Below are 22,465 nucleotides of genomic sequence, written 5' to 3'. Positions count from 1 at the left end.
GAAGGCGGAAGAGTGCTTCCAGAAGGGCTCAAAAATTGTCAATGCACAGATGGCAGTAGTAGAACTGCAAGAGTATCAGAAAAATGCAGATCTGAGTGATTTGCTGTGAGCCAAGAAGCCTGCCACAGAATCCGCATTTCAGTCGTCAGGAGAAACGAAGCCGACTCATGTTCACCCGACCGATCCCAATGCTGCTCCGACCCATATCTCGTCAACACTTGACAACAAATTGGAAGAAGCGCTCATCCAGTTCCTCCGTGAGAACTGGGACATCTTTGCATGGAAACCTTCTGACATGCCGGGTGTACCCAGGGGACTGGCCGAGCATCGTTTGCGAGTCGACCCGAAAGTAAAACCAGTCAAGGAACATCTCCGACGGTCCGCCGTCCAGAAGAGAAAAGCAATTGGCGAGGAAGTGGCTCGGCTCCTGGCAGCTGAGTTCATCCGAGAGATTTACCACTCCGAGTGGCTCGCCAATGTTGTCATGGTCCCTAAGAAGGATGATTCACTTCGCATGTGCGTTGACTTCAAGCATATCAATCGGGCCTGCCCGAAAGATCATTTTCCTCTTCCCCGCATCGACCAAATTGTTGACTCAACTGCGGGGTGTGAGCGTTTGTCCTTCTTGGACGCCTATTCCGGGTACCATCAGATCCGACAGTATGGACCTGATGAGATAAAAATGGCTTTCATCACTCCATTCGGATGTTTCTGTAATGTCACTATGCCATTCGGCCTGAAGAACGCCGGAGCCACATTCATGAGGATGATCCAGAAGTGTCTACTCACTCAAATCAGTCGGAATGTGGAAGCATACATGGATGACATTGTAGTCAAGTCACGTAAAGGTTACGACCTGCTGGCTGACCTTGCCGAAACCTTTGCCAACCTCAGAAGGTATGATATCAAGCTTAATCCATCAAAGTGCACATTTGGAGTTCCTGGCGGAAATTTACTCGGTTTCCTCGTTCCCGAACGAGGGATCGATGCTAACTCAGAGAAAATTGGTGCCATTCTTTGGATGAAACGCCCTGTGCATGTGCACGATGTCCAAAAGCTTACTGGTTGTTTGGCCGCCCTGAGTTGATTCATTTCTCGTCTCGATGAAAAGGCACTGCCTCTTTACCGACTGATGAAGAAGTCTGATAAGTTCGAGTGGACTCCCGAAGCTGATGCTGCGTTTGTAGAGCTCAAAGCCCTGCTTTCCACCCAGCCGGTGCTTGCTGCACCAATCAGCAAAGAGTCTTTACTGATTTACATTGCAGCCACTGGACAAGTTGTCAGTACAGTACTCACGATCGAGCGGGAAGACGAAGGAAAAACTTATAAAGTTCAGCGCGCAGTATATTACGTTTCTGAAGTTCTGACTCCATCAAAGCAAAGATATCCCCATTATCAGAAGCTTGTTTATGGAATTTACATGACCACAAAGAAGGTTGCACACTATTTCTCTGATCATTCCATTACAGTCGTCAGTGACACTCCATTATCAGAGATTTTGAACAACAAAGATGCAACTAGTTAAGTGGCAAAGTGGGCGATTGAACTCTTTCCCTTGGATATCAAGTTTGAAGCAAAGAAGGCTATTAAGTCCCAAGCAATAGTTGATTTCCTTACCGAGTGGATCGAACAGCAACTTCCAGCCCAAATTCACTCGGAGCATTGTACCATGTTCTTTGATGGGTCCAAGATGCTGAATGGTTCCGGTGCTGGAGTAGTGTTGGTCTCCCCCCGTGGTGACAAACTCAGTTATGTTCTCCAGATTCACTTTGACTCCTCCAACAATGAGGCCGAATACGAGGCACTTTTGTATGGGTTGCGTATGGCCATTTCACTCGACATCTGTCGCCTCATGGTCTATGGCGACTCGGATTTATTGGTCAATCAGGTGATGAAGGAATGGGACGTCAGAAGCCCATCCATGACTGGTTATTGCAATGCAGTAAGAAAGTTAGAAGGTTTCAGGGGTTAGAGCTCCATCACATCCCTCGACTGAAAAATCAAGCAGCCGATGATCTGGCAAAGATAGGCTCCAAGAGAGAAGCCATTCCCAGTAATGTGTTCCTAGAGCATATTCATGCACCTTCAGTTCAAGAAGATCCCTTCGCTGAAGAGCCCCCACGGCCGAAGAGTGCCACTGATCCGACTGAAATCGAGATTCCAGCCGTGGTCGACTTGATCATGGAAGTTTCGGTCATCACCCCTGATTGGACAGTACCATATATCGCATACATTCTTAGAAGGGAACTCCCAGAAGATGAAGAAGAGGCTCTACAGATCATCCGTCGATCTAAGGCCTTCACTATGATAAGAGGACAGTTGTTCAGAGAAAGTGTGACTGGAGTTTGCCAGAAATGCATAACACCCGAAGAAGGTCGAGTGATCCTCAATGATATCCACTCGGGGACCTGTGGTCACCATGCGTCCTCTCGGACCATTGTGGCCAAAGCATACCGAGCGGGATTTTACTGGCCTCGAGTAAATGAGATGGCACAAGAAATAGTCGACAAATGTGAATGTTGCCAGTTTTACTCCAACATGTCTCACAAGCCTGCGTCAGCCCTGAAGACCATTCCACTCGTCTAGCCTTTTGTTGTTTGGGGATTGGATATGGTTGGACCTTTGAGGACTGGCAAGAGTGGATTCACTCATGTGCTTGTAGCAGTCGACAAGTTCACCAAGTGGATTGAAGCCAAGCCTATCAAGAACCTTGATGCCAGTACTGCTATCAGCTTCATCAGAGAGATAACATTCAGATATGGTGTTCCCCACAACATCATCACTGACAATGGATCAAACTTTGATTCTGATGAGTTCAGGACTTTTTGTGCTTCACAAGGTACTCGAGTCGACTATGCCTCGGCCGCCCATCCCCAGTCGAATGGGCAGGCTGAAAGAGTAAATGGGTTGATTCTCAAAGGACTCAAACCTCGACTGATGCGTGACCTCAAACACGCAGCAGGAGCCTGGGTCGACGAACTTGCATCAGTATTATGGGGATTGAGGATAACTCCCAATCGATCGACTGGCAGAACCCCGTTTTTCTTGGTTTATGGAGCCGAAGTTGTACTTTCGAGTGACTTGCTCCACAATGCATTCCGAGTCGAGCTTTTCACAGAGGAAGAAGCAGAACAAGCACGACAGGATGCAGTTGACCTCCTTGAAGAAGAATGAGAGATGGCCTTGATCCGATCAACCATCTATCAGCAAGACCTGCGTCGATTCCATGCCAAAAACGTGAGGGGTCGAGCATTTCAAGAGGGAGACCTAGTTCTCCAAGTGGATTAGCAGAAACCACACAAGCTTGCTCCCTCTTGGGAAGGCCCGTTCGTGGTCACCAGAGTGCTCCACAATGGAGCGTGCCACCTTTATGATGTCGAGCACAAGAAAGACGAGCCGCGCGCCTGGAATGCGGAGCTACTCCGCCCCTTTTATACTTAAACACTCAGTCTGCTGAGATGTAATAAAAAACACCTTTGTATTTTGTTTATCAAAGACAAGAGTTTTACAGTCTTCTAAAAAGATTGTCGATTGTTTACGACTGTTTCTGAAATCCCCCAGTGGGTGGCTTAGCTGCGAATCCATTTCGCCTAAGTTGAAAAAATCCTACCGAGTGATGAGCAAACCTCACACTCGGGGGCTTAGCTGCAGCCTCGTGCTCGCCTAAGTTTCAAAAATCCTACCGAGTGCAAGGATCACGAGGTGCAGGTCGACCGCAACCCTGTCCTCGGAGCAGCGCCACAAATACAATGTGCGCTCCATCCTTATCCGCAAGGACAGCGAGGTGCAGGTCGACTGGGATATCTCCTTCAGAGTTGCATCTCGAAGGATATTCCGAGTGAAGAACAAGTTCTACTCGAAGATGAACGCAAGCATATGCAGAAAATAAACCAAGATCGGATAAAATCTCAAGAGTTTCAAAACGAAGATAAAAGTACTCGGGCATCAAGCCCGAAGGAGTTTAACGGTTACAGAAACCACTCAGTATTCCGAGGAAAATTTAAGGCAAGTTTAAATCTCTAGTTTGTTCATTCGGCAGGAGGGGGGCTTGCAGGCTCGACGAATTCGTCCAAGTCAATTCCATCAGCGATCCGAGTGGTAGCAGCGATGAAAGTCTCCATGAAGGACTGGAAGTCATGCCTTTTGGTGTTGGCAACCTTGATCGTTGCCAGCTTATCTTCGTGGGCTTCCTTGTAGTGGACTCTTACCAGCGACAGAGCCACGTCGGCACCGCATCGGGCAGAGGACTTTTTCCATTCCTGCACCCGACCGGGGACCTCGTTGAGTCGAGCCATCAGAGACTCGAGATCATTTTGAAGCATTGCCCTTGGACAGAGCGATGAGTCGATGCGTGAAACTGCCACCTTTAGACGGGCAAAATAACTTGTAACACTGGAGACGCGGGATTCCAGTCGAAGCACATTCATGGTAGCCTCGTCGCCGACTGGAGAAAGGATAGGGTCCAAACCCGTCTCGATCTGTCCAGTCTCCTCTTCAAAGTTTTGGCAAAATTCTGCAGTCAAGGAGTTAATGAGTCGACTGGACAGGACTAACTTGCAAACAGTAAAGCAGTCGGATTAAAAGGGGTACCTTCGAGCATAAGAAAGAGCTTCTTGGCGAGGGTTTCCAGATAAGCTTCTAAGTCATTTCTCTTACGAGCCATGTCTTCCAGCTTCTCGTTCAGAGCCACCTTATCCTTATTCAGACGAGTTTCCTCTCGGTTGGATTCAGTGAGAGAAGACTTCAACTTACTTACTTACTTCCTCTTCCAGCACTCCGACTGAAGCCAGCTTCTTGTCAGCAAGGGTAGTCTTCTCTTGAGCCTCCTTCTGCGCAGCTGCAAGGTCCAAGTCCTTCTCTAGAGACAACCTCATTTTCTCTGCAAAATAAGCATTTAGATCAAACAAAAGATCGGAGGGATAATTTAAAGGACGATCGACATGAGCAGTCGACAGGCAGTTACCTTCCATACCGGCATCTTCATCTTGAGCCTTCTTCAAGTTTTGTTGGGCCAGCTCCAGGTCAAGGTTGAGTTGCCTGTGCTTCTCCTCAAATTCGGTGAACTTGGAAATGAGAGTACAAGATTTCTGCAGAGAGAAAAAGACATATCAATCGACAGGATCAAAGATTATTTACTTCCGAGTGAATAAAACTTCAAAGTTTACTCAGACCCCAACCGACTGCCAGCAGTCGACTGTGGTCTCGGGGACTACACCCAGTGGGTGCACTTGGCGTGCCCCCGCTGGTTCAGATTCCACTCGGCCGGTCCGCCCAGGTCGAGTAAAAAAGAGAAGAAGTCCTCCGACCCCGGCCGACTACCAGCAGTCAACCGCAGTCTCGGGGACTACACCCAGTGGGTGCACTTGGTGTGCCCCCACTGGTTCAGATCCCACTCGGCATGTTCTGCCCAGACCGAGTGGAAGAAAGGAAAGAGAAAGAAGTGCTCAGACCCCATCCGACTACCTGCAGTCGACTGCGGTCTCGGGGACTACACCCAGCGGGTGCACTTAGCGTGCCCCCACTGGTTCAGATCCCATTCGACCAGACCGAGTGGAAGAGTGCAAATACTAAAGACAACAAAACACCCGGTGGGTGTACAGATTCGAAGTAGACAATAAGATATTGTACGAAGGAAAATATTCAGGTAGCATATCCTAATAGAACAAGTTCAGACGGAAGTCAACTTACCTGGACATTGGCTCGAAGAGCCGCGCTGGTGTCGTAAGCAGCTTGGCTATTGTCGTGCACCGCCTTCATCCGCTCCATCATTACGCCAGCCTGACAGATAGCCTCCGCAGTAGCGTCTGACTGGCTTTCCGGAACATGATAGGTGGTGAAGAAGGGAACAGATGGTCTAGATGCAGCAGCTTGGAGCTCCGAGGCATGAGGTTGGATGGCTGAAGAAAACACTGGTACAGTCGACGGTGCGAGGCGTTCACTCGACACTAGGACAGCAAAAGTTACATAGGCTCTACCTGCATCTTCGGGCTGTTGGACTGTTGGTTCTGTCTCCAGCTCCGACTGAGATATCTTGCCAGCTACTGCTTTCTTGCTCCTTCTGGGCCTCGGAATCACGTCTTCATCGTCATCCGGAAGCTCGATAACATTGAGTGGGGCTGCAAAGATATCAGTCGACCCCAAGTGAATCACGAGAATTTAATCGACCAAATAATCAAGAACAAGATCACGAGAATTGTACCTGGGTTGGAGGTAACCGCATCTTCCATCTCCTTGTCTTGGTACTAGCGTGTGGAAGTTCCAGAGGTGGCAGCACTGCAAATGTCAACATTCAGTCGGTTACGTTCTGTTACCCAAGTTAACCAAAGGATCAGGTCAGATTGTTACCCAGAGATAGTGGGAAATGGCCACTTTGATTTTGGGCAAAGCCTTCGGTGGTTTGGAAGATGCGGCCTTCGGTGGTTTCGGCACTGGAGGCGGCGCAGTCTTGGGCTGCTTCGGTGCCTTCTCGGTCGGCACTGGAGAAGACATCCGAGGGTGCTTTGAAGACTGCCCAGTTGGTGCAGCCACCAGGTCGGGGGTGCTTGCCGGGTCATGAGTGTGCTTGGACCTCCTTTCTCTGCGAGGAGGCGAGTCGACTACTTCTTCATCACTCGGGTCATCGCTCTCCTCGTCCTCCTCTTCATCCGAGTGCCACTCGCCACTCTCGCCTCCGCTCGCCTCCCCCTCGGGATCTTGCTCCTGCTCTCCGGTGGGCATTGAATACATATCAACAAGGGCCTGAAAGACAACGAACAAAAGAAAGACAGTCGGCCGTCAACAAGATGTTACACGGTTAATCAAGAAAACACTCGACAATGCAGAATCGTACCTGTTCTGGCTAGCGCAAATGGTCGAATGGAACCACCCTCCTGGACCCCCGGGGGTTATCCTTGTTGCCAGTAATGCCTCTCAGCCACTGCTCCGCCGTGTTCTCACTGACATCCTCCGGGTGGATCCGAGTGGAATCCTCGATTCCTGAGTACATCCACATCGGATGGTCATGAGCTTGGAGTGGTTGGGTACGTCGACTGAGGATGACCTCCAACAGGTCCATACCGGTCACTCCGTCGCGGACGAGTTGGACCACCCGCTCGACCAACACCTTCACCCGTGCCTTCTCCTCTGGGATCACTCTCAAGGTGGAGGGCTTCTCCACTCGGGCCATGGAAAAGGGGGGAAGTCCAGTCGATTGACCCAGAGTCGGTTGGTCCTTGCAGTAGAACCAGGTCGACTGCCAACCCCGGACCGACTCGGTAAGGATCATGGTTGGCAAAGTGCTTTTGTTCCTCATCTGAATTCCAAGACCCCCGCACATCTGTATCACTTGCGTCCTCTCGTCACTCGGGTTGGCCTTCTTGATCGTCTGAGAACGACACGTGAATATGTGCTTGAAGAGACCCCAGTGTGGTCGACAACCCAGGAAGTTCTCGCACATGGACACGAAAGCGGCAAGGTACACGATGGTGTTTGGGAAAAGTGGTGGAGTTGAGCCCCAAAGAAGTTCAAGAAACCTCGAAAGAAAGGATGGGGAGGCAAAGAAAACCCGCGGTTGACGTGAGTGGCAAGGAGAACGCACTCACCCTCCTGCGGCTGTGGCTCGGTATCGTTCCCCGGGAGCCGCACCGATTCGTGGGGGATCAGTCCCCCCTCGACCAGGTCGTTGATATCGTCTTGGCTGATTGTCGAGCGAATCCAGTCGCCTTGGATCCAGCCAGGTGGTAGGCCGGACCTCGATGAAGACCCGCTCCGGCTGTTCCTCTTCCCTTTCGCCTTCGTCGTCGCCTTCTTCGCACGCTCCAACGCCACCGTCTTCTCCTTCCCCATGGCAGCAGATCGAGTTCAAATGGGCCGACGACGCCGAGGGCAGAGGCAGATGCGGTGGAGAAAACAGAGGAGGAAGGGGAAGAATGAGAACACACTGTGCGAAAACCCCCGTCCAACGCCTTATAAGAGATCATTTCCGAGTGGCTGACTCATGGGCCCAGGTGATCCAAACAAATCCCGCAACAGTCACGCACACGATACGTGGCAAAAAGGGTGGTGCAGAGATCGAGGCGGCCTGCCTAATCCGTCCCGATACTGCGGCCTCCCCCGCCCGGCGTGCTTCCCAAAATTCGAATACCGTGAAATCCGCAGACAACAGAACAATCTGTCAGACGGAAGATTTTTCCCATATCAACACTCGAAGCTTAACAATGAAAGTTCACTCGACAAAACCAAGGATGGATCAAGGCAACTGAACAAGCAGTTGAAGTCATCATGAATGTTCATTCGACCTCTGGACAAGACATTTCCGAAGCATAAAAGCTGAATCAGAGAGGTTATCAACTCCTTCCCCACTCGAACCCTGAACCATTCGGGGGCTAATGATGAAGATATGTACCTAGGGTAGGGTCATAGGCCTGACCTAGACACCCTCCCCTAGGACGTCACCTTCAAACCAGAAGCATTCGAAGAGGAGTCATCATCCACTCGACCATGAGGACTTCCACTCGAAAGACTTGAAGTCACTCGACACACTCGACCACCAGAAGGTCTAAGGTCACTCCGAACTGCAACGGTCGGACATCACCTCATACCTTTAATGGTCATTATGTCTCTTTATTTACTAGCGTTACCAGTAATGTCTCCCCTTTAATGTACCTTAAACCCTTTGTAACGTGGGTTGGATGGGGTCCTAGCGCACTCTATATAAGCCACCCCCTCCACAGGCACAAGGGTTCGCATCTTTTGTAAACTCTCACACACACACACACACACATAATCCAGTCGACCGCCTCAGGGCACCAAGACGTAGGGCTGTTACTTCCTACGAGAAGGGCCTGAACTCGTAAAACTCATGTGTACAACTACTCCATAGCTAGGATCTTGCTCCTCATACTTACCCACCATTCTACTGTCAGTCTTAGATCCATGACAGTTACCACTCAAGTAGAACAAGTACTTAAAGCTCAGAATGATTTGCTCAATGAATTGAATAGTAAAAATAATGATTTTGCTGTTAGAGTGGCTACTAGAACTGGTAAAATGACTCAGGAACCTTTGTACCTGAAGGCTACCCTAAGAGAATTGAGCATGATTCTCAGAGAAACAATGTAGATGCACCTAGTCCTTCTAAGAAAAATAAAAATAAAAATGATAGGACTTTGCATGCTTCTAGTGAACCTGTTGTAGACACACCTGAGAATCCCAATGATATTTCTATTTCTGATGTTGAAACCCAATCTGGTAATGAACATGAACCTAGTGATTATGTTAATGATGATGTTCATGTTGATGCTCAACCTAGCAATGATAATGATGTAGAAACTGAACCTACTGTTGATCTTGATAACCCACAATCAAAGAATCAACGTTATGATAAGAGAGACTTTGTTGCTAGGAAGCACGGTAAGGAAAGGGAACCATGGGTTCAGAAACCCATGCCCTTTCCTCCCAAACCATACAAGAAAAAGGATGATGAGGATTTTGAGCGCTTTGCTGAAATGACTAGACCTATCTTTTTGCGTATGCGATTAACTGATATGCTCAAAATGAATCCTTATGCTAAGTATATGAAAGAAATTGTTACAAATAAAAGAAAGATAAGGGAAGCTGAAATTTCCACATGCTTGCTAATAACACTTTTAAGGGTGGAATACCTAAGAAGCTAGGAGATCCAGGAGTACCCACTATACCATGCGCCATTAAAAGAAATTATGTTAGAACTGCCTTATGTGATCTTGGAGCCGGTGTTAGTGTTATGCCTCTCTCTTTATATCGTAGACTTGATTTGAATAAGTTGACACCTACTGAAATATCCTTGCAAATGGTTGATAAATCAACTGCTATACCTATCGGTATTTGTGAGGATGTGCCTGTTGTGGTTGCAAATGTTACTATTTTAACAGACTTTGTTATTCTTGATATTCTCGAGGATGATAATATGTATATTATTCTTGGAAGACCTTTTTGAATACTGGAGGGGCTGTTATTGATTGCAACAAAGGCAATGTCACTTTTCATGTTAATGGCAATGAACATATGGTACACTTTCCGAGGAAACAACCTCAAGTTCATAGTATAAACTCTATTGGAAAAAATTCAACAATTACTATTGGTGGTTCTGAATTTCCTCTTCCTACTGTCAAGAAGAAATATGATATTCTTATTATTGGGGATGTGCATATCCCCGTTGAGGTAACCTAGTGTTATTCGAAAATTCTTCGGTTCCATGTTACTCGGAATGAGTTTGTTAACAAGACCTGATCAACCTTGTTAGTCGATTCCTTTTGATGAGCATGAGATGGATGAATTTAGAAAACACAACTCTCTGTACCCTCTTTTTACTTTATGTTATTTATATTAAATAAAGCAAAAACAGTATTTTTTCTATCTGTTTTCTGAATTATCAATGCAATAAAAAATACCCCGAAAATAAAAGTTCTCCAAATGCCCTGAAAATTAAATATGATTTTTTCTAGAATAGTTGAGAATATCCGGCACTTGGAACACAGCAGGGGGAGCAAGCACCTGGCCACGAGGGTCCAGGGCGCGCCCTACCCCCCTAGGCGCGCCCTCCTACCTCATGGGCCCACGGTGGCTCCCCTCCAATTATTCCAGCCACCACACACTCCTTTTTCCTCCCAAAAAAATCACCAACCAGCTCAAGCACGAGTTCTAGCTCATTTTGCTGCGATTTTCGATCGCCTTGCTCAAACACCTCTCACAAAACTGTTTTGGGGGATTGTTCCCTGGTATGTGACTCCTCCAATGGTCCAATTAGTTTTTGTTCTAGTGCCTTATTCATTGCAAATTTTTGCTGCCTAGGTGACCATGTTCTTGAGCTTGCATGTCAAATTTATATGGTCTCAAGTAATTCTAATGCATGATATAGTCTCTAGGCACTTGTAGGATTAGTTGCTATCAATTTTGTTGAGTTTGGTTCACTTTTATTTGAAGTTACTAAAATTTTCAGAAATTTTTCAGAGGAAGAAATATGTTTAGGAAAATGTACCAAGGTGGTCCTACAAGGAAGCAACGACCCAGGCTCGCAATGCGCGATGCCGACGATGAACCACCAAGGGACGCTCAAGTGCGGGCTTGTGAATGGCCTTCAGAGGACTTCATGGATCGAGCAGGAATGAAGGAAGAATTTAACGCATATGTGCGTAACGCTGATCTTGTGAGCTTCGAGCCAGATAAGTGCCGTCAGTACCACTATCTCACTGATTCCTTTGTGAGGAGGTTTGAATTTTCATCATCACGCAATTCTCAAACTGTCCTATTTGATCTCTATGAAAATTCTTATACTATGGACTTAAAGGGTTTTAATACTGATTGCAAACTTCCATAATGGTGTGGTCCTAGTGAACCTCGCAAATCTGAATTTAGAGATTTCCTTGCTAGTATAACTGTGGGGGAATCTAGAGACATAACACAAGCTACCATAGGGTGCATTCATTTTCCTGCTATACATTATTTTGCTCTCTTCATAGGTAGGTGCATAGATGGTAAGGATGAAGCATGCCACATGTGTCTCCCTGATCTCAGTGTTCTCAGGAGTGCTTTACTAGGAGATAAACATTATAATTCGGGAGCCATTGTTGCATGTAGGTTGCATAATAATAGATTTAATGGAGATTTCTTTGGTGGAATTTATGCAACCCGTTTAGCTAATTTCCTTAATATACGCATTCGTGATTATGATAGGGAATTGCCTCCTTCTTATCTAGATTTTAATGCCATGGTTCACCATCAATTTGTTGAGAGGGATGAACCGCCTCTCCAGTACTGACTAATCTTTGACAGGCGTCACGCCATCAATATTGTCCTCCCTGCTCCTACTCTCTTTGACTTTCAGGCAAAGGGGGGATATTTTATAACCAGTGAGGAGGCAAATGAGAACGAGAGGAGGACGAGGGTAGCTCGCCTCCAAGATGCAGCCCACGATGCAATAGCCATTGCATCTCAGTACGACCCCAGCTATAACTTTGGATATCCGTCAGGCCAGCCATGGCAATAGACCAACCTAGGCCAAAAGCCTAAGCTTGGGGGAGTACATATTTCTCACCGACATTACATTTATGTTCACACACTCATTGCTAGTTGTCGGTGCTCATACTTTTTCATTTGTAATATCCATGCTAGTTTATTTTCCTTTTTATGCTTTCTTCTTGTGTGTTTAATAAACCTAAATAAAAACAAAAAAAATAGTTGTAGCTTTTAGTTAGTTTACTTTTCATGATGTAGTAGTAATAATTAAAAAGAAAACCCAAAAAGATTTCTCGTTCTTCTTTTGCTTGTTGGGAGCTTTCCCATGTAAATAGTTTTATTTCTTTCTTGTTCTTTGGGGGTCGATAAGAGAAGACCATAATGAAAATCTTGAAGTGGCTCTTTTATGCATTATTGTTGATTTAACCAAGAGCCCATATTGACTTGTCTTCCCCTGTTTATTGAATGCTTGCAGATTCCAGCTTAGTCCAATTCACGTGCACTATTATTATTATCCACACTATTCGATCGTGCAAGTGAAAGGCAATAATGATGATTATATGATGAACTTCTTGAGATGAGAAAAGATGGTATGAACCCGACCTCTCTTGTTTTTGTAAATATGATTAGTTCATCGTTCCTGATTTAGCCTATTATGAATAAACATGTTTGAAATGACAATTAGAGATTACAGTTGCTTATGCCATGCTTAATTAGCTAGGAGTTTATAATGGTTTACCTTGCGTGCCAACATGCTATTAAAATGGTTGTGATGTGGTATGATAGGGTGGTATCCTCTTTTGAACGATTCGAGTGGCTTGACTTGGCACATGTTCACACATGTAGTTGAAACAAAATCAACATAGCCTCTATGATATTTATGTTCATGGTGCATTATATCCTACTCATGCTTGCATTCAATGTTGATTGATTTTAATGCATGTTCATGACTGTTGTCGCTCTCTAGCTGGTCGCTTCCCAGTCTTTTGCTAGCCTTCACTTGTACTAAGCGGGAATACTGCTTGTGCATCCAATCCCTTAAAACCCAAAGTTATTCCATATGAGTCCACTATACCTTCCTATATGCGGTATCTACCTGCCATTCCAAGTATATTTGTATGTGCCAAACTCTAAACCTTCAAATGAAATTCTGTTTTGTATGCTCGAATAACTCATGTATCAACTAGGGTTGTCCGTATCTTCCATGTTAGGCGGGTCATTCTCAAGAGGACTGGACTCCGCTCCTCACTCACGAGAAAAGGGCTGGTCACCGGGATGCCCAGTCCCATGCTTTATGCAAATCAAATTAAAATAACTGCAAACAAAACTCCCCCGGGACTCTTGTTAGTTGGAGGCACTCGTCGTTTCGAGCAAGCCATGGATTGATGCTTGTTGGTGGAGGGGGACTATTAACTTTACCATTCTGTTTGGGAACAGCCTATAATGTGTGTAGCATGGAAGATATCGAGATCTGTCGGTTGTTATGTTGACAATGAAAGTATACCGCTCAAAATATTATTCATATCTGTTTCAAAAACCGAGCTCTGGCACCTCTACAAATCCCTGCTTCCCTCTGCGAAGGGCCTATCTATTTACTTTTATGTTGAGTCATCATCCTCTTATTAAAAAGCACCAGTTGGAGAGCACCACTGTCATTTGCATCCATTACTGTTAGTTTACATTGAGTAAGACTTGACTGGATCTCTTTTACCATGAATTACAATGTCTAGTCAGTCCTTGATCTTTAAAGGTGCTCTGCATTTATGTTTTGCAGTCTCAGAAAGGGCTAGCCAGATACCATCTTGTTATATCATATCATGATTGTTTTGAGGAAGTGTTGTCATTCGAGACTTCTTATTATTGCTCGCTAGTTGATTATGCCATTGATATGAGTAAACATGAGACCTAAATGTTATTGTGAATATGGTTAGTTCATAATCTTTGCTGAAAACTTGAATGTTGGCTTTACATATTTACAACAACAAGAGCAAACAGAGTTTGTAAAAGTTTTTCTTTATCACTTTCAGTTTATCAACTGAGTTGCTTGAGGACAAGCAAAGGTTTAAGCTTGGGGGAGTTGATACATCTCCGTCGTATCTACTTTTCCAAACACTTTTGCCCTTGTTTTGGACTCTAACTTGCATGATTTGAATGGAACTAACCCGGAGTGACGTTGTTTTCAGCAGAATTGCCATGGTGTTATTTTTGTGCATAAATAAAAGTTCTCGGAATGACCTCAAAATCAACGGAGAATTATTTTGGAATATATAAAACATGCTGGAAGAAAAATCCACGTCAGGGGGCCTCCACCTGTCCACGAGGGTGGGGGCGCGCCCCCTGCCTCGTGGGCCCCCTGGAGCTCCACCGACCTCAACTCCAACTCCATATATTTGTGTTTGGGGAGAAAAAAATTAGAGAGAAAGATTCATCGCGTTTTACGATATGGAGCCGCCGCCAAGCCCTAAACTCTCTCGGGAGGGCTGATCTGGATTCCGTTCGGGGCTCCGGAGAGGGGAATCAGTCGCCATCATCATCATCAACCATCCTCCCTCACCAATTTCATGATGCTCACCGCCGTGCATGAGTAATTCCACCATAGGTTTGTTGGACGGTGATGGGTTGGATGAGATTTATCATGTAATCAAGTTAATTTTGTTAGGGTTTGATCCCTAGTATCCACTATGTTCTGAGATTGATGTTGCTATGACTTTGCTATGCTTAATGCTTGTCACTAGGGCCCGAGTGCCATGATTTCAGATCTGAACCTGTTATGTTTTCATCAATATATGAGAGTTCTTGATCCTATCTTGCAAGTCAATAGTCACCTACTATGTGTTATGATCCGCCAACCCCGAAGTGACAATAATCGGGACCACTCCTGGTGATGACCGTAGTTTGAGGACTTCATGTATTCACTATGTGTTAATGGTTTGGTCCAGTACTGTCGGTGTTCTGGGAACGGGGGTCCCTAGACTTGCCTGCCTGCGGCCCGCGGCAGGGCTGAGCCAGCAGGCCGTACGGCACGTCTTCACCAACAAAGCATCCAAGACCCTCGCGAGGGGCCATGTCTCGCGAGGCGGACGATGCAATACCTCCTCTGGAGTGGCCTAGCTAGGCAGGCTCACGAGGAGAGGAGATATCAAGTCAAGGCAAACCTCACGAGGCTCTCGTGACGTGAGCCATGATGATCGGCACCAGGTGGGCGCCAGCGCGCGCAGCGTCCTTGTTTTCTCTTTGGTGCAAAGGGGGCAAGCGCAGCCGCGGAGTACCGATGAATCGGTCAAAGGTTTCCATTCCGGTGCAACAAGACCAAGACCACGGACTGCAAGACGGAGGTCATCATGGGGCCCAAAGCAGCGTCACCACCAGAGCTTTGTGCAGGCGAAGACTACTTTTGTCAGGATAGCTTGTACTAGTTGTCCCCCTTCAAATTAGCCCGCCATTGTTGGCTCCCTTCCCGCTCGATATTTGGGAAGAGGACCAGGGCCTCTATAAATAGGACTAGCCACCACAGTGGATGGAGGATCACCTCATCTTAGCTAGAGGAGATCATCAGAGATCGAGAGACACACCACAAGCTCACATGCGCCAGAACACCTCAACCTCAGGAGGTTGTTCTCCCCTTGTATTGTTCATCATCAGCCCAAGAGGCAATCCACCACCACACTGAAGTAGGGTATTACACCATAGCGGTGGCCCGAACCAGTATAAACCCCGCGTCTTTCTATGTTGTGAGTTCGTTGAGTTCGTCCGCAAGATCTTAGTGAGCTAGAGCGTAGATTGGTAGGAGGGGAAGACTTTGCGCGCACCCAAGTGTTCGAACCTTAAGGGTTTGCCGGAGCCCCACATCCAACATTTGGCGCGCCAGGTAGTGGTGCACCGGAGCCTGTTCTCCGCCAATCAGCTCTCCGACGTTCACTGGCTACGATGTCTAGCGACCCAAGAGCCGGATCCGACCGCTGGGCAGCCTGGTCGGCCCGGACGGTGCCGCCTGCCCATGAAGATCTTGACCCCGCACCCCAGGCGACACGGGCGCCACCAAGCTCCGCCGGTGCGTGGACAGGGCGGCCAGACATCATCCACCCTCACCCCGCGGCAAGCACGAGCCGCGGCGAGAGCAGCGAGTCACGCTGTTGTAACGGCGCCGCCCTCACGGCGGGAGCAAGTGAACATGCGGCGGCACTCACAGTGGCAAGGGAGCTGCTGCAGTGCAGGCTGATGGAGAGCGGCCGGGACACACTGCTTGAGCATGTTGCTGAGCTGCTGGATGCAGCGGCGTCGGGAGCGCCACCCTTCGGCTATCGACTCCCCCCTAGGCCAATGCAAGGTCGCGCGGCGAGCCTCACCACATCTGCGCGCCGTCGACTACACCCGGGGGCTTCGCCAACATCAACATGGCTGGTGGCGTAGGGGGCTCCAATTCCCCATGCCACCCTCGACAAGCACGAGCGCAAGCGTCACCCCCCATGGTCCCGGCCGGATGCCATATTATCATCCCCAGGACGCCATCATGGGCGGAGCAACATGGAGTGTGGGGCACCATGGCGAGGTGTTTGGGGTGACGGCCCCGTAAGCCTATGTGCCTCGCATGATGGACCAAGGGTACGCACCAGAGGACGACATCGGCTCATTCGTTGGAGAAGATTGGGGAGAAGGAGCGCTAGGAATCGAAGCCTTCCAAGAGCTAGCGGCAAACCACAGCGATCGCGCCGACGACGGCAACTACAGGGTACCGCTAACCTCTCAGGAACAGGCTTATACTAACCATGGGCTACAGATGAATCAGGTTGCAGCACCGATCGACGACCCCGACACGGCGGCACCCGTCTCAACAAGGGAGACACGCTGGGGCCGCCGAGAGGGAGCCAGGAGCAAGGCCCCTCCCCGAGGCACGCGAAACCAGGGGACACCCGAAGGTAGGCCCTCTGCCGGGGTGGCTTCAATGACCCTTCCTCCGACAGGGGACCCGTGATCGCCGAGGGAACCGCTGGCGTCCTCTTTCCCTCCTTTGTGTCGTCCTGGTCTCTGGCCGGCTCAAAGGAGGTCAAGAGTGGCACAAGGCGGGGCCCTCGTCTGGCGATATGAAGCAAGGCCGGTACCTGTGAAGAAGGCCCGGTGCCTGTGAAGCTCGCCACCCGTGACACTCTCACGTAATAATGAGTTGGGTTTGTACACGCCCCGGAGTCTCAGGAGCGCCGGCCTCAGGCCCTGGGGCTCCCTCCCACGCCTAGTGGACAACACTTAGCTCCGCGCTGCTGAGAAGACTTGAAGACCTGAAGACTAGACTAGGTGCTGGACGCGGCCTTTTGCTTTGGATCTCTCTTTTTGTGGCTTTGCTTTCTGATTCTGGACTTAAGTTGAAGCTAAATTTTTATCGTTGTGCGCAGGGGTGCCTTTTCTTGTTCCAGCCGTTTTTTTCCTTCTGGATCTTGTTTGGTTTGGGACTCATGTCTGTCACCTCTCCCTCCCAAAGCTCCTCGCGAGCTGGACTGCGCAAAGCACGCGCTAGCACTACGCCTAGTGCTCACCCCTTGCGGGCCCCCCTCAAACGGGGCGATAAGCTCCGCAGGTTTCTCAGGAACTCGTTGCCGCACGACCCAGCCCTAAGTTGGCGCTGACTAAGGTAATCCACGTCGGAAAACTCACCCCCAGCTCCATGAGCTCACGAGGACACATACCCACATCACATAGGAAAGTAAAAACTGCGGTTTGCTTGCACGAGGGGCTCCCCCTCTCAAAATGCTCTTACAAGCTTTCCAAGGGCCACGCCCGAGTTTTGCGTGCAGAATAAAACAATAGGAGAGTATGGGATCAGCCAGAGACATCGCTCGCTGCGTCGTCCAGGGACGCGTCGCTCGCATCGTCATCACCTTCATCGGAATCGTCGCCACCGTTGGCGATGGCCCCATCACCGTCGTTGACCACGTCACCTTTGTCTGCGACGACCACCACCCCATCGTTCTCCGAGGTGAAGGCCTTGATCAACGCATCGACATGGTCCTCTACCCAACGCGCCAAGTCGCCCCGGACGGCAATGGGCACATGAGCAATGGCGGCATCAAAGTCGAAGTTGGGGTCAGCATTCAGAAGGTGGCTGAAGACACGGGAGAAGGCGTGCTGAAGCAGGCCACGGCTCCTCTCCTCCACAAGCTGTCGAGCTCTGGTAGATTGAGCCTCCAGGCGTGTCACCACCTCAGTGAAGATGGTCAGGTGGCTGGCGTAGTCACTTGAGTGAGGGGTCGGGGCGTTCTTGTGCAGATATAACCCAGGGCGGTGTTGGCCTTGTTCCGAAGGTCTTGAAGCATAGGAGCATGCTCGCGCTCCAGCGTTCGGCGTTGGAGCACTTCCTCTCTGTTTTGCCGAGCGATGGCCTCGACATCGTCAATTCGTCTCCGGAGGGAAAGCAACTTGGTGCGGGCGGAGGCCAGGTCCGCCTGCACCATAACTAGGGCGGCGGTTGTGGCCTCAGCACGCCTCTCAGCCTCGTCCAACCTAGGCCTGAGGGCGGTGGCCCTGCCCGCGCCCTCCTGTCCGGCGAGCTCCAGCCTCAAGCCATACCTGCCCTCCAGATCAGCGCGAACCACGGCCACCCGGCGATTGATCTCTTCTTCGACTCTGGCCTCGCAGGCCCCGACGGCATCTTCAGCTTGAGCGACTTGACGCTCCCTCGTCTCTAGTCGCTCGAGCTCGAGGCTGTGCTCCACGGCCTCCAGGGCCAGTGTCTCCATGCGCCACCGGACATCCTCTTCCTCCGCAGGCGTCCCCCTCATCTATGCAAGGGCGGCCCCGCGCACCTCGACTTGCTGCTCAAGGGACGCGCTCCAGGCCTGGAGCTCCCACGCGCGCTCCTCCACAGCCTCACGGTGGCGATCGGCCTCGTGAGCTTCCTCCAAAGCTCGCGACCGGGCCTCATTGGCAATCTTGAGGGACGCCTCAGCCTTCGCATTCTCGAGGTCGTGATGATAGCGGCCAAGGTTGATGGCCACTCGCAGCTTGCACCGCTCCTCCACCATTCGAAGACCTTCAGCCTCAAGACGCGAGTCGACACCAGCAAGCACTTCATCAAGACGGTTCATCGCGCCCATCGCCTCCTGAAAGAGCTCGTGGCGAACCATGATGCGCCCGCGCTCGAGCTCGAACGAGGACTGGGGGCTGTCGCGGCCCTAGGCGCCAGCTGACCCTCGCGAGGGGCCCAAACTGAACAAGGCCCACTGCTTAAAGGAGGCTCCAGCATCGAGGCTAGCCACCTACCAACCATGACCAAGGGAGGAGCCATTGGCACGCCTGCTGCACTCCGAGCAAGGCCACGAAGAAAGGACGGTGAAGGCGCAAGCTCGGGGCACCTTGATGACGGACCAGCTCCCGAGGCTGACCCCACGCCGTGGGCAGCATCCGAGCCTGAAGCACTGGAACTTGGAGAGTGCGATGGGGCGAGAGGGAGCTGCTTCTCTATATATTTCGCGGCCTTAGTAGAAGGGGACCTGAGGGGACAATCGTCAGGAAAGGAAGGCGGCACATAGAAGATCACCAAGATAAGGTACTTACGCGTCAACGACGATATACCTCCGTCGCTTCAACGGCCCGAAGATGTTGCTGCAGCTGGGGGATCCCTTTCTCTTGCGGAGCTCCTCAAAGTCCATGCAAAGGCGACCGAAGCGCTGGACGTGACGGTCGGCGCATGGCGGAGCCGAAGAAGAACCAAGAGGGATAGCGTTAGGGGAGCCTGGCTGTGGCGAACAGCCCGGCTCTTCCTCGCTGAGACCTCCCGAGGCCCCTGGAGCCTCGGCCTCGGGAGCCGCATGCCACATCTCGTCAGCAACTGGTGCCTCAGGAGGGGCGTCGCAACCTCCCGAGGACGACGCTCCCGGATCACCGCTCGGCATGTGCTCCTCAACATCAGAGCAGCCGGCACCCGTCGCCGCTCACTCCCCCGCACCGTCACCTGGGGTGAGCTCGGCATCGGCGGCGAAGAATGGGACCGAGATGACGGGATTCTCGCGGGGCCCCACCAAGCCAATTGGGCGCAGCCCCCACTCATCAAAGGAAGCCATGTTCGCGGCAAAGGTGACCTTGTTCTCGCAGCGGTACAGCATGCAGCTTTTCTTGGGCATCTCGTCCGGCAGAGGGACACCAGATAGGACCGTGAGCACCGTTTGCCACGCAGCAAGATGGAGCCCCTCCTCCTGAACCCTCATGTTGTCCTGACTGCTGAGCAAGTCCCACATCGGGCAAGAATGGCGCCGAAGCGGAGCAACTCGACGCCTGACGAACTCCCTCACCACCATGGGCGCGGTCACACCAAGGTCCTTCAACCACCGCAGCCTGGCCCAGACAGGGGCAAGGCAGGGGCTCGTGAGCTTCTGATGGCCCCGGCAAGGGTTTGGAATGGCAGGCCCCACCGGAACTTAGAGAAGAGGGTTGAGCACGCCGGCATCAACAAACACCCATCGCGTGCGGAACTCGCTTGCGGATGAAGGGAGCTCGAAGTCGATCCCCATGCCTGCTGTCGCAGCCACGGCCTGGAAGCCCACACGCCCTGAGCTCTGCCGGGCACCGGTGAGATGCAGCAAGAAGAAGTGGCGGAGGAGCGCCACGGAGGGGGAAATGCCCACCATGGCCTCACACACGAAGGCGAAGACGACAAGAAGGGTCATAGATTGAGGGTTGAGATGGAGCATGTGGATCTGATAGTGCTTGAGCACCGCGTTAAAGAAGGTGGAGAAGGGAGGAAGCAGGCCAGCCCAGAGCGCGTCGATGAAGATCGGAACCTCGGTGACTGCCCGGGCAATGCTGGGGCGAGACGCAGGCCAGGCCGGCGTCTCTCCCCACTCGTTGAAGCCGGAGGAGAGCATGGGGCGCACCTCGCCCATGGCCTTGTCGTTGAGCACCCTAGGCCGGCTGAGCGCCAGCTCGACGAATGGGGGCGCAGTTGGCGAGGGTAGAGGTTTCTTCCCCTTGTCGGCTTGCTTCAGCGCCATGACGTTGAAGGCGGAGCAGGGCGTCGAGGAAGCAGGGAGATTGGAAGATTGGAAGTGCCAGGCGCGGAGAGGGAAGAATAAATGTGCAAGAAGCGGGGCTGCATAGCCAGGCGGATTCAAAGGCAGCATGGGGAAGAGGAGACGCCCACGTCTAATCAACCGCCACGCGTCAACCGAGGTCGCAGGCTTTTGGGGCCCGCGGCGCTTCGGGCTTAACCCTTGGCTTCGCCGCTAAGCCAATCCCGCGCGCACCTTGGGCCTGGGGGCTACTGTCGGCGTTCTGGGAACGGGGGTCCCCAGACTTGCCTGCCTGCGGCCCGCGGCATGGCTGAGCCAGCAGGCCGTACGACCCGTCTTCACCAACAAAGCATCCAAGACCCTCGCGAGGGCCAAGCCTCGCAAGGCGGAGGACGCGATACCTCCTCTAGAGTGGCCTAGCTAGGCAGGCTCACGAGGAGCGGAGATATCAAGGCAAGGCAAATCTCACGAGGCTCTCATGACGTGAGCCATGACGATCGGCACCAGGCGGGTGCCAGGCGGGCGCCAGCGCGCGCAGCGTCCTTGTTTCCTCTTTGGTTCAAAGGGGGCAAGCGCAGCCGCGGAGTACCGATGCATTAGGCAAAGGTTGCCATTCCGGTGCAACAAGACCAAGACCACGAACTGCAAGACAGAGGTCATCTGGGGCTGAAAGCAGCGTCACCACCAGAGCTTTGTGCAGGCGAAGACTACTTTTGTCGGGATAGCTTGTACTAGCTGTCCCCCTTCAAATTAGCCCGCCATTGTTGGCTCCCTTCCCGATCGATTTTTGGGAAGAGGACCAGGGCCTCTATAAATAGGACTAGCCACCATAGTGGATGGAGGATCACCTCATCTTAGCTAGCGAAGATCATCATAGATCGAGAGACACACCACAAGCTCACATGCGCAATAACACCTCAACCTCAGGAGGTTTTTCTCCCCTTGTATTGTTCATCATCAGCCCAAGAGGCAATCCACCACCACACTAGAGTAGGGTATTACACCACAACGATGGACCGAACCAGTGTAAACCCCATGTCTTTCTGTGTTGTGAGTTCGTCGAGTTCGTCCGCAAGATCTTTGTGAGCTAGAGCGTAGATCGGTAGGAGGGGAAGACTTCGTGCGCACCCCAATGTTCGAACCTTAAGGGTTTGCCGGAGCCCCACATTCGACAAGTACTTTATTAAAAGGAGGCCTTAATATCCCTTAGTTTCCTCTAGGACCCCTCTACCACGGGAGGGTAGGACAAAAGATGTCATGCAACTTCTTTTCCATAAGCACATATGACTATATTCAGAATACATGCCTACATTACATTGATGAATTGGAGCTAGTTCTGTGTCACCCTATGTTATGACTGTTACATGATGAACCGCATCCGGCATAATTCTTCATCACTGATCCAATGCCTACGAGCTTTCCATATATTGTTCTTCGCTTATTTACTTTTCCGTTGCCATTGTTACAATCACTACAAAACACCAAAAATATTACTT

The sequence above is a fragment of the Triticum dicoccoides genome, chromosome 2A (genome assembly GCF_002162155.2).
Source record: "Triticum dicoccoides isolate Atlit2015 ecotype Zavitan chromosome 2A, WEW_v2.0, whole genome shotgun sequence".
Lineage (NCBI taxonomy): Eukaryota > Viridiplantae > Streptophyta > Magnoliopsida > Poales > Poaceae > Triticum > Triticum dicoccoides.
This window is presented reverse-complemented; position numbering follows the sequence as displayed.